The 12176-nt window shown below is 48.1% G+C and overlaps 1 non-coding gene across 1 annotated transcript; it reads right to left on the bottom strand.

Moving 5' to 3' along the window:
- Positions 1 to 10441: 10441 nt before the first annotated feature.
- trnas-gcu (transfer RNA serine (anticodon GCU)) lies at positions 10442 to 10523 on the bottom strand. The gene has a single exon. It is a non-coding gene; the product is annotated as a tRNA-Ser (tRNA).
- Between the last annotated feature and the right edge of the window lie 1653 nt (positions 10524 to 12176).

Raw genomic sequence — 12176 nt, 5'->3', positions numbered from 1 at the left:
AGTCACCTTCAGCACAGCTCCTGGCTGTGCAGCCAGCTGCAGTGACCCAATGATTCAGGCATCTGAGTGATGTTAATCATGATGTGATCAAATGATTGCATGTTCCACTCTTTCCGTGGTGGGTTTTCACACTGAGTTGAAACGTGTTGGACATGGTCTCGAAATGTTTCACACCGCTCCATTCCCTATTTCATTTACTTACAGAAGGTATATTTCCATCATTATACAACCCATAAGATGAACTTTTTTCAAAAGACTTCAGTGCATTTAACTCTGTGTCCAACACTGTGAGGCAGCTTTCTGTGTTTATAAAGAGTGCAATTTAATGACTGGTCTCTTGGATCTTGGATCAAACAGGGTGACAGATAGAGGCCTGTGTGCAGAGGGTTTGGAGGTGAGCTCTGATTCCTAACCCTTTCTGGATTGTGAGGAATAAAGAATGAATGAGAGAGAGAGAATGTGGGAGAAGGGATGATGGAAGAATTTGTTTGTGAACCTGATTAAAAGTGGCTCAAACGCAAGATAATATTAAGATATCAAGAGCAGAACATTAACATAATCTGAGTTCCGCGATCTGGTCGGGTCCCATTCCCCTGAAGTGAGGAATGAACGGGTGGGAAATTCCACCTGGAGTTATATTTGTCTCCAATGAAGATGAGTTCACAGTGAGGCTGGAATAGCTCAGTTGGGAGAACACTAGATTGAAGAACCAGGATACAATCCCTGGTTTCATCAGTTTTAATTTGGTGTCTCCGTCAGTTTAAGTAGAGAGAATCAGAGGGGAGATTTTCCACTCTTGGCCCCATGGGCTGAATTTTAAACGGTGCGGCTCTCGGCAGAGGCACCGGAAGCGGGTGTCGTCACCACACGAGTGAAATGTGGCCGACCGACCCCGATCACGGAGCAGCCGACCAATTAATGAAGGGGAGGCGTGGGGCCCATGTAAACAAGGACCTGAGGCAGGGAACAAGGCACCGATGGCACCGACATCTGACACAACGGCAGGTGCTGACACCATATTTAAAGGGCTGCCAACGCTGCATTCACTGCTGCCTGGTTTAAAGGAGTGTCTTCCTGAGAGCCCTCTGATGCCCCAGGACCCGTTCTGCTGCCTCTGCTGCCCCAGGACCCGTTCTGCTGCCTCTGCTGCACCAGGATCCGTTCTGCTGTCTCTGCTGCCCCAGGACCCGTTCTGCTGTCACTGCTGCCCCAGAACTCGTTCTGCTGCCTCTGCTGTCCCAGGACACGTTCTGCTGCCTCTGATGCCCCAGGACCAATTCTGCTGCCTCTGATGCCCCAGGGCCCGTTCTGCTGCCTCTGCTGCCTGCTGAGTAAGGAGCTGAATGCGAGCCTGCAGTGACCATGGTCCCACGGTTTAGCGATGCCTCCCTGCAGGTTCTCCTCCAGGTGGCAAGAGAAAGGTGGAAGATCCTCTTCCCCAGGGATGGGAGGTGGAGACCTGCCCACCTGACCAAGCAAAGCTGGCTGAAGATAGTCGGTGAGGTCAGCAGACGTGTTGTCACCCCCACAACATGGATCAAGTACAGGAAGTGGGTCAATGACCGGATCCAGGCTGCTCAGGCGAAAACTCAAAACACTTTGGACCCTTTGGACATTGCATGTGGCAGAGTGAGAGGGAGTGTTTGGTGGAAAGGGAGTGACCACCCAGTCATGTGTATTGGGGAAGGGCAGCAGGACATGCTGCCTGAGGCTTGGCTGCATCTCGGTGAGAGGTGCACGTCAGTCATTGTATAAACTCACACAGTCCCTCGAGAGGGGCCACATGCAGGAGGAATACGTGTGTCCCCATCATGGACTGCTGGACTATCACCATCAGAGATGTTGGGCTTGTCCCCGCTGGGAGACGAACTTTGTTCATCAGGAGTTCACCTTGCAGGAGAAGACATCCCACAATTGGAAAGAGCGTGTCAAGACCGGCGGTGGATGCCTTATCTCCATGTCCTCATCCCGATGGAGGAGGAGGCCATGGAACAGGCATGGCAGCAAAGCAGCTGCTCCATAGCTGATGGAGAGACAGGGACACCTACCCAAGAGAGTGAGTGAACATCTCCTGGGGCACAAGGGAGCATCTGCTGCAAAGGAGCCACACTGCTCATCTGTTCACCACTGCATCAATGGAGCTGCACGTTAGGGGTGGTTGGAATGTCATGATGGGAAGACCCTAACCCTTCAATGTCCCTGTTTTCTCATGAAGGCCCGGATGAACGTCAAAAGCAAAGAGCTGGAGAGACTGGGGGACAGCCGGACATGTCTGAGGAGGAGGAGGGAGCCTCAGAGGGTGCACTATCACCTCATTCCCCTGCGCCCTTCACCAGCACAGAAACTCTCACGTTGGTGGGTATCCGTTCGCGGTTAGATTCTGGCTTACAAACTGGTGAGCACATCACAGACAGGCCCGGGCAGCTGGCGGAGGCTGTGACAGCCGAGGCCACTGGGAGTTGATGGTTTGTGGGAGGCCAGGCCCATGCTGTGCCCTAGGCTGATGACGTGCCTCTTGTGTCACCAGCAACACGGGAAATGCTGCAGCTGCAGTGAGAGGTCAGGCAACATCTGGCAGAGTTGCCAGAGGCTATGTGTACCCAAGCACGGACGATGGAGGAGTCCATCCAGGCCTTGGGTGCTGCACTGTCTCTGATGGGGGTGTGTCTGGCTTCCTCCATTGAGAGATTGGTGACTCTCATGGAGAACCAGATCCAGCCGATCAATCAGTGGCTGCCGGAGATGTGCACAGACCTGCACTCCATCACTTTGTCCAGGAGCTCCATCCAGTGGTGACAAGGTGAGAGGGGGGACGAGGCACCTGAACTCTCCACTTGGTCCACGTCCCTCTCAGGTCAGCAGGGAGGTACAAGTGTGTCTTATAAGGGGAGGAGCAGCTGGCTGCTACATCTGGGGGCCCCTCTCAGGGTGCTCCTGATGTGGACGGTAATTCCAAAGTCCCTCTGCCAGTGACACCAGTGATGCCAGCACCTCCATCATCCTCGATGACAGAGGGGGTCCCTGTACCTGTGCAGGAGGCCCTCAGTGTGCCAGGGCCCTCCAGGCCTCAGGCAGCAGAGGACGGCCGCCAATGTCATCCCAAGCCATGGAGCAGCAAGGTCAGCAGCCTGTCTCCACCTCAGCTGACAGAGCAGGGGGAGTAGCAGGTAGGAACACCCGGAAGAGATTTAAGAAGAGCACCTAGATTCACTGAGGGGTTCACGGGTGAATGTACATTCCAGATGGATAGGGTTGTGTTTGGTGTCACACAGAATAAAGAAATGATGTTCTCTCACTATGTCTCCTTCCTATTGTTGATGCCCTTTGGGACTTCATTTCAACCCTTCCTCCCAAGGGGCTGGAAGTGAGGGACCAAGCCCTGAGTTCACAAAGCTTCGGCCTTGTCACTGTGCGATGTGTACCTGGGCGCTGTAGTGTAGAAGGAAGGAGGTGACAACAGAGCTGTTTAAAGCTAAGACTTTATTGCTGTGGTTCCAGAAGGTGGTAAGGCTCAAAGGAAACGTGAATGTATAAGGGTGTCTCGTGTCTCCCTTGTGTGTATCTCATGGAGGCTTTCCTGCTTTGCCTGAGGTCCTTCATCTGGCACTGCTTGGGCAGCATCCTCCTCCACATCCTCATCATCAGAGGAGACATCACATTCCATGATATCCACACGAGTCAACACCTCACCCCTCTGTCATGCCAGATTGTGCAGAGCACAGCAAGCCACCATGATACGGGAGACTCTCGCTGGGACATACTGAAGGGCTCCACAGGAACAATCGAAGTGCCTGAATCTCATCTTCAGGAGACCAATGGCCTCTTTGATGGTCGCTCGGGTTGACCCGCAGCAGGTGTTGTACCTCTCCTCTGAATCGTTGTGTGGGTTCCTCACAGGCGTCAGTACTCATGTTCTCACTGGGTTGCCCTTGTCTCCAAGGATCCATCTCAGAAAGCGCATGGGGCCACGTAAAGGTTCTGGCACCTGGGAGTGCCTTGGTATGCAGGCGTTGTGGCTGCTTCCCGGGATTTGTGCACACACCTGTAGGATCCATTTGTGATGGTCACAGACCAGTTACACACTGAGCAAGTGGAAGCCCTTCCTGTTGAAGGCTGCTGGCTGGTCTGCAGGAGCCTTGATGGTCACATGGGTACAGTTGATGACACCCTACACCTGGGGGAATCCAGCGATGGCCCCGAATCCTATAGCTCTCTCAGCTTGACTGTTTGGATCAATGTGCACATAGTCACCGGCCCTCCTGAACAGGACATTGGTGACCTCCTTGATGCACTGATTCACCACAGACTGTGAGATTCCACACATATCGCCAGTGGATCCCCGCAATGATCTGCTGGTGGAGAAGTTCAGTGGCACGGTGACCTTCAGTGACACTGGCATCAGGTGCCCACCAAGTTCCATGGGGCACAGCTGCATCATGGCAGAGAGATCAGTGACAACCTCCGTGGACAGGCGCAGTCTGGGGAGACACTGTCACTCGGACATCTGCAGGTAGTTGAACCTCGGCTGACGTGTTCCTCTGCCTCCTTCTCCAGCCTCCTGTTCGAGGCTGGCCCTCCTGTGGGCCCCCAAGCTGCTGTGGTGTCCCTGCTGGTGCCTGCGCCTCCCTCCCTCCCTCTCTACTCCTCCTCCTCTTCAATGGGAGCCTGGAATCCAGGGTGAATGAGGCCCATGACAGGTTGCCCCTCCCTGAGTGCAAGGCCTTCACAGTAAACAACACCCAGCCACATTTACCTCATTTGTCTCCCTCAATGAGGTGGCACTGCCCCAATAACACCCTGGTGTGGCTCACCCTGCAGAGCTGGCACATTGGCCCCCACTCCTGACAGTGTTTCCCGATGCCCTTTCCCCCTCCACCCTTGCTGCCAAGTTACGCTGCCTCACCCGACAGCTTCCCAGTGAAGCCAACACTCAGCTCCCACCTCCCAGTCACCTCCTTTAACCAGGCGAGGCTCTGAAACCCCAGGGTTCCCGTGTGCTATTAATTCAATTGGACCCAGTGAATAAAATTGCTGACAATTGGACTCATGAATACTTGAAATGCCTTCTTGCCGTGTTGATGTGCGAAGTCTGCCCTCCATGTCAGCCGCCGACAGAAATATCCGGTCCGACGTCTTCCATCCCTATTTTATACACACCCCCTCCCCCTCCCCAGCCTCCATTCCCATCTCCAACGGTCCCTTAAAATTCTGGCCCATGTCTCTAAGACTAACGGGAGTGAAACTACAGCTGCTCCTTAGACTGAACAGGGAGAGCTGCTCTCTCTGTGTTGAAAGTGAATGAATCTGCTCTTTACCTTGTCTCAATGAAACGTTCACTGTGTGGAAATGTCTGTTTGAATATGTTTTCCTGTTATATTAATGGAGCAGAGGAGCAGAAGTGAGGTACTGTTCAACAGAGAGGTTTGGAAGTGGGTGAAGGGGTGGAGTGAAGGTGGGAGTGAGAGGCGCAGTGAGTTGGCCATTCTCAATAGAGTGTCAGGAATGAAGGTCAGAGGAACAGACCAGGCAGGAAACACAGAAAGAGCGAGGAGAAGCTGGTGTGAAAAACAGAGATTAAACAACAGGCTTGTTCAGTCAGTTCCGAAGAAGGGTCACTGACCCGAAACGTTAACTCTGCTTCTCTTTCCACAGATGCTGCCAGACCTGCTGAGTGAATCCAGCATTTCTTGTTTTTGTTTCAGTTGGTTTGGGTCTGGTGTTTAGAATACCCGGAATCTGGGTTCACTTCACTTCCAACTCAGCAATTGGACCAACATTATGTTCATAAAACCATAGAATAATACACAAAGAAGGAGACCATTTGGTCCATTGTGTCAATGCTGTCTCTTTGGTTGTGTTATCCAATTAGTTCTGATGCTCAGCTTTTTCCTGTAATCTGTACATTTTCCTTCCAGTATTTATCCCTATTGCTTTTCAAAGTTACTGCTGAATCTGCTTTCAAGTCCTGATCAGACAGTGCATTCCAAATCACAACACATCACCGTATAAATCCCGACCTCATTTCGCCTCTGGTTCTTTTCTCAATCACCTGATAAATACATCCTCTGGTTACTGACCCTTTTGCCACTGGAAACAATTTCTCCTTATTTAACTTATTGAAAACCTTCTTGATGATGTCACATACTAGACTGCCAGTAAAACTGAAGCCCATGTAATAAAAGGGACAATGACAGCATGGATATGAAATTAGCAGACTGATAGGAACATAGGAGCAGGAGTAGGCCATTCAGCCCGTCGAGACAACCCCGCCATTCAATATGATGATGACTGATCATCCACTTCAATGCCTTTTTCCCACACTATGTCCATATCCCCTATGTCATTTGCATTTAGAAATCTGTCAATCACTGCTTTAAACATACTCAATGACTGAGCTTCCACAGCCCTCTGGGGTAGAGAATTCCAAAGATTCACAACCCTCTGAGTAAAGAAATTTCTCCTCGTCTCTGTCCTAAGTGGCTTTCCCCTTATGTTGAAATTGTGTCCCCTGGTTCTAGATTCCTCAACCGGAGGAAATAGCTTCATCTACCTGTCTATCCCTTTAAATATATGGTAAGTTTCAATGAGATCACCTCTCATTCTTCGAAACTCTAGAGAATACAGTCCCAGTTTCCCCAAAATCTCTTCATAGGACAGTCCCGCCACCCCGGGAACAAGTCTGGTGAACCTTCGTTGTACTCCCTCTATGGCAATGATATCCTTCCTAAGGTAAGGGGACCAAAACTGCGCACAGTATTCCAAAGTGCAGTCCAACCAAGGTTATATACAATTGAAGCAATACTTCACTACTCCTGTACTCAAATCCTCTTGTGAGAGAGTCTAACATGTCATTCGCCTTCCTAATTGCTTGCTGCACCTGCATGTTAGCTTTCAGTCACTTACTGACAAGGACACCCAGGCCCCTTTGTCCATCTACACTTTCTAATCTCTTACCATTTAAGAAATGATCTGCACATCTGTTTCTCCTGCCAAAGTGGACAACCTCACATCTTTGCACATTATATTCCATGTGCCACTTTCTTGTCCACTCACTAAGTCTGTCCAAATCCCCTTGAAGCCGCTTTGCATCTTCCTCACAACACACATTCCCACCTAGTTTTGTGTCATCTGCGAACTTGGAAATAGTACATTTGGTCCCCACATCCGAATCATTGATATATATTGTGAACAGCTGGGTCACAGTGTGGTGGTGAACAGTTGTATTTCTGTCTGGAGGAAGGTTTACAGTGGGTTCCCCATGGTTCCTCATAACATCAGTTATGTGCAGACACTGGAAAAGCTGGGGTTGTTCTCCTTGGAGCAGAGCAAGTTCAGAACAACTTTGACAGAGTTAGAATCAAGGAATCAAATGGTTACAGTACAGAAGGAGACCATTCAGTCCATCATGTCCATGACAGCTCTTTGCAAGAGCAAATCAGCTAATTCCACTCCTCTGCCCTTTCATTGTAACCCTGCAAATTTTCTCTATTCAGGTGTTTATCCAATTCCCTTTTGAAAGCCACGATTGAATCTGCCTCCAGCACACTCTCAGGCAGTGTATTCCAGATCCAAACCACTCGCTCTGTCCCACACCCCTGGTACCATTGCAGAAAATCTCTTCTGTTCATTTCATCCCTCATAAATAATTGAAATGAAATGTTTATTAGGAAATGCACAACATAAAAACGAGAGAGAAATAAATGCTGAGCAAAATAGAAGTCAATGCTTGGAAGGTAAAAAGAGCAAAAGATGTAACTTTTATTCTGGATGAGTGAGAGGAATATATCACACTTTGGGGATTTTGTAAGAGGATTTATTGATAAACCTGGGATTTGAGAGGAAGCTGGTTCATGGTTTACAGAACAAATTCAGCACCTGGGATGGAGCCAACAGCTGCACTGTCCAATAACAGATAGGCCGGGGACACTGTCTCAGGCCTAGTGAGCTCAGTCGATGAAAGCATGAAACTCTGAATCTCAAGTTTTTGAGTTTGAGCCCCACGGTGGGTGTTTTTTATTTCCTTTTTAGGCTGATTTTACAGGCATTCTCCAGCTCTGAATTCCTCGGCAGAGAGTTCAAGGAGTGTTTGAAATGAGATTCAACAGCAGTATGAGAAAGTCTCTCCTTGATTCAGGACTCTTACTTCTCTGCAGCAACTCGCTGCTGAAGATTGAACTTTATCTCATTTCATTCTCAGCTCAGGGTCAGTGTGGATCACTGGGACTTCTGGCTGTCTCCCACTTCACAATCCATCAGTGCTGAGAAAGCAATGGGGAATATTACTCACATGTTACAATGTTTTATAAATACTTGAATGTATTTCACACTGTGTCTAACAGTGTGAATCTCCCCTGGTATATCAGCTCACCAATACTTCAACAGAACATTCACATAATGTGAGCTCTGAGATCTGTTCAGATCCCATTCCCAAGACCTGGAAAGTGGGATTGGGCTGGATCGCTCTTTTTCAGCTGGCACAGACACGATTGCTAAATGGTCTCATTCTGTGCCATAAATTTTCTCCATTTTCTATGTTCTATGAAGTGAGGTGTGATTGGGAGGGGCAATTCCACCAGGGTTATATTTTCTACCAAAACAATGACACAAGGGATACTTCACTTTTTTATTCATTCATTCATGCGATGTGGGCATTGCTGGTCAGGCCAGCATTTACTGCCCATCCTTAATTGCCCTTGAGAAGGTGGTGGGGTGGGCTGCCTTCTTGAACCACCCTTGAGTGAGTGTGGCATCAAGGATCCCTAGCAAAATTGAAGTCACTGGGAATCCGGGGGAAAACTCTCCACTTGCTGGAGTCGTACCTCGCACAAAACAAGATGGTTGTGGTTCGTGGAGGCCAATCATCTCAGCCCAGGACATTGCCTCAGGGGTTTCTCAGGGTAGTGTCCTAGACCCAAACCCAGCTGTTTCATTGACGACTTTCTCTTCAACATAAGTCAGAAGTGGGAATGTTAGATGATGACTCACAACTCTTCAGATACTGAAGCAGTCTGTGCCTGCAAGCAGCAAGACCTGAACAACATTCAGGCTTGAGCTGATAAGTGGCAAGCAACCTTCTGGCCACACAAGTGCCAAGCAGTGAACATCTCCAATGAGAGAGAAAAAAAATCGACCTTTTGATATTCAGAAGCATTATCATCGTTAAATCCCCCACCATCAATATCTTGACCAGAAACGTAACTGGACCAGTCACATCTATGCTGTGGCTATAAGCGCAGGTCAGAGATTACGAATTCTGCAGCAAGTATCTCACCTCCTGACACCCCAAATCCTGTCCACCATCTACAAGGCACAAGTCAGGAGTGTGATGGAATACATCCCACTCAACAACACTCAAGAAGCTCAACATCATCCAGGACAAAGCAGCGCACTTGATCGGCACCTAACCCGCCACCTTAAACATTCAATCCCTCCACAACCAGTAAACAGTGGCTGCAGTGTGTACCATCTCCATATGCACTGCAGCAACTCGCCAAGTATCCTTCAACAGCACCTTCCAAACTCGTGACCACTACCACCTCGAAGGACAAGGGCAGCAGATGCATGGGAACTCACTACCTGCAGGTTCCCCTCCAAGTCACTCACCATCCTGACTTGGAACGATATCGCCATTTATTCACTGTTGTTGGGTCACAATCCTGGAACTCCCTCCCCAACGGCAGTGTGGGTGTTCCTGCACCATATGGACTGCATCAGTTCAAGAAGGCAGCTCTCCACCACCTTCTCAACGGCAATAGGAATGGGTAATAAATGCTCGCCTTATCAGCGATACTCACACCCAAGAATGAATAAAAACCAAATCACTCTCCACAGATTCCCCACAATCTGGGCTTGGACATTTACTTCAGGAGCACAGAGCTTTATATCACTGCAACATGAGTTCCAATCTTCATATTCTGTTCACTTTTCACATTATTTTCTACCAGTCCACGAGCTTTTATTAATTCAGTATTCGGGTCTCTGCTCCTCAACCGTTTCTAACATCTCACCTCTTCCAAAAAAACACTCTGATCTATCGTCGGTAGTCGATGACCCCTCATTTTAAACTCCATCTGCCAAAGCATTGCTCACTCACTTAATCTATCAAGAAGATTTGAAAATAAATTTTTTGCCAAAGGATAATTTTCTGCATCTGCTCCCTCGCCATTTGCTTTTCCCATTTGTCTTTCACTTGGTGCAAATCCAGGGAAAGTAATGATGGAAGGAAGGAGGGGAGGAATAATCCTGCTCCGTTTCGTGATCCCTATTTGATCTTCATTCCACTGCAGTTTGGGTGAAGAATTCCAATTGTCTGTCTCAATTTTAATAAAGTGTAACAAATTCTGGAATCACTGTCTGGACATTGACAAGAACAGGTTTCGAGGCTGATTTCACACATGAGCTCACCCAACATAAATAATACACGAAACAGCTCATAAACTCGCGACAAGGATGGGATTCGAACACACGTGTGCAAAGCACAATGGATTAGCAGTCCATCGCCTTAACCTCTCGGCCACCTTGTCAGCTGCAGGGACATAGCTGTCACCTTCAGCACAGCTTCTGGCAGTGCAGCCAGCTGTGGAATGATGGAAATATATCTTCTGTAAGGAAATGAAGTTGGGAATGGAGCAGTGGGCAACATTTCCAGACCATGTCCAACACGTTTCTACTCAGTGTGAAAACCCACCACGGAAAGACTGGAACATACAATCATTTCATCACATCATGATTAACATCACTCAGACACCTGAACCATTAGGTCACTGATGAAGTCATGATGACCGAATTTCTCATGAAATGAAAACTGAACTAACTGACTGGAAGAATTGCTTTAACCCCACATGATCAGCGAGGCACAGCATCAGGCCAACATGTCGGGTGGTGTAAACAGATATCACTGCATCTGATCTTCACCAGAACAGAGAGTGAGATGTAACATTGATCATCAAACAGACTGTGAGAGAATACAACAGAATAAAACACATGGAGAGACACTGTGGAATAACAAATAGATTTGATTGGAATGTTGAAATTTTGATTGGAATGGATAAAACACCAGAAACAGCAGATTAAATTGGGATTCTCATCATTATATTGATCTGGGACAGAAAAGAGAAACTGATGGAAAGAAGAGAAGAAGGAAGAAAAGAAAGGATGGAACTGTTCAATCTTTTCAGTTTTTTCACTCGCCCATCAAAGCTGATAAAAAAAAGTTGCAAATAACAGAGAATTTCACCAAAAAGGGAGATTAAATGTTGCTGAAACCTTGGATCGAAGGATGCCCCAAAAGATCACCTGTTTAACTGTCTCCTCACTGGGGGATTTCAATCAGTGAGCAATATTATTCTCTACTTTTTTTGTTAATTGGTCCCAGAACTGTCACTTGGAATTAATATCTGTGTTCCGACTCCTGAATAATAAAATTGTGAGTTTCTCGATATTTTCTGGACACAGTTCCTGCTGAAAGAACTAAGAACTCTTTTCTAATTTGCACAATACTCTATACACACTCATCAAGCCTGCTAAGCTAGCATCCTTGGTGCTGCTCTCTCTTCTCCCAAACTTCATCTCATGTGACTGTTCCATCATCACTCTGACAGTGGGAGGGGTTGATCCCACTATCTTCAGCATTAACCCTTCACATCCTTATACCACACTGTCTGTCCAAAAGAAATGGGTGGAGGGAACTTCCTTCATTTATCAAAACACCAACAGCAGCACAGTGGCGCAATGGTTAGCACCGCAGCCTCACAGCTCCAGCGACCAGGATTCAGTTCTGGGTACTGCCTGTGTGGAGTTTGCAAGTTCTCCCTATGTCTGTGTGGGTTTCCGCCGGGTGCTCTGGTTTCCTCCCACCTCCAAAAGACTTGCAGGTTGATAGGTAAATTGGCCATTGTAAATTGTCCCTAGTGTAGGTACGTGGTAGGAGAATGGTGGGGATGTGGTAGAGAAGATGGGATTAATGTAGGATTAGTATAAATGGGTGGTTGCTGGCTGGCACAGACTCGGTGGGCCGAAGGGGCTATATCTCTAAATAAGAAAAGTAAAATAAAAGCTACCAGTCGTAAATCAACTCAAACCCATTAGAGAGATAGAGGGAGACTGTCAGAGAACTTCCTGCATCCAGTCCTGACCCTGTCACGCTCAGCAGCTTCTCACCCAGACCCCACTCTCAT

The sequence above is a fragment of the Heterodontus francisci genome, unplaced genomic scaffold (genome assembly GCF_036365525.1).
Source record: "Heterodontus francisci isolate sHetFra1 unplaced genomic scaffold, sHetFra1.hap1 HAP1_SCAFFOLD_708, whole genome shotgun sequence".
Taxonomy (NCBI): Eukaryota; Metazoa; Chordata; class Chondrichthyes; order Heterodontiformes; family Heterodontidae; genus Heterodontus; species Heterodontus francisci.
Note: the sequence above shows the minus strand (reverse complement) of the source record. Positions and strands in the feature narration are given on the sequence as shown.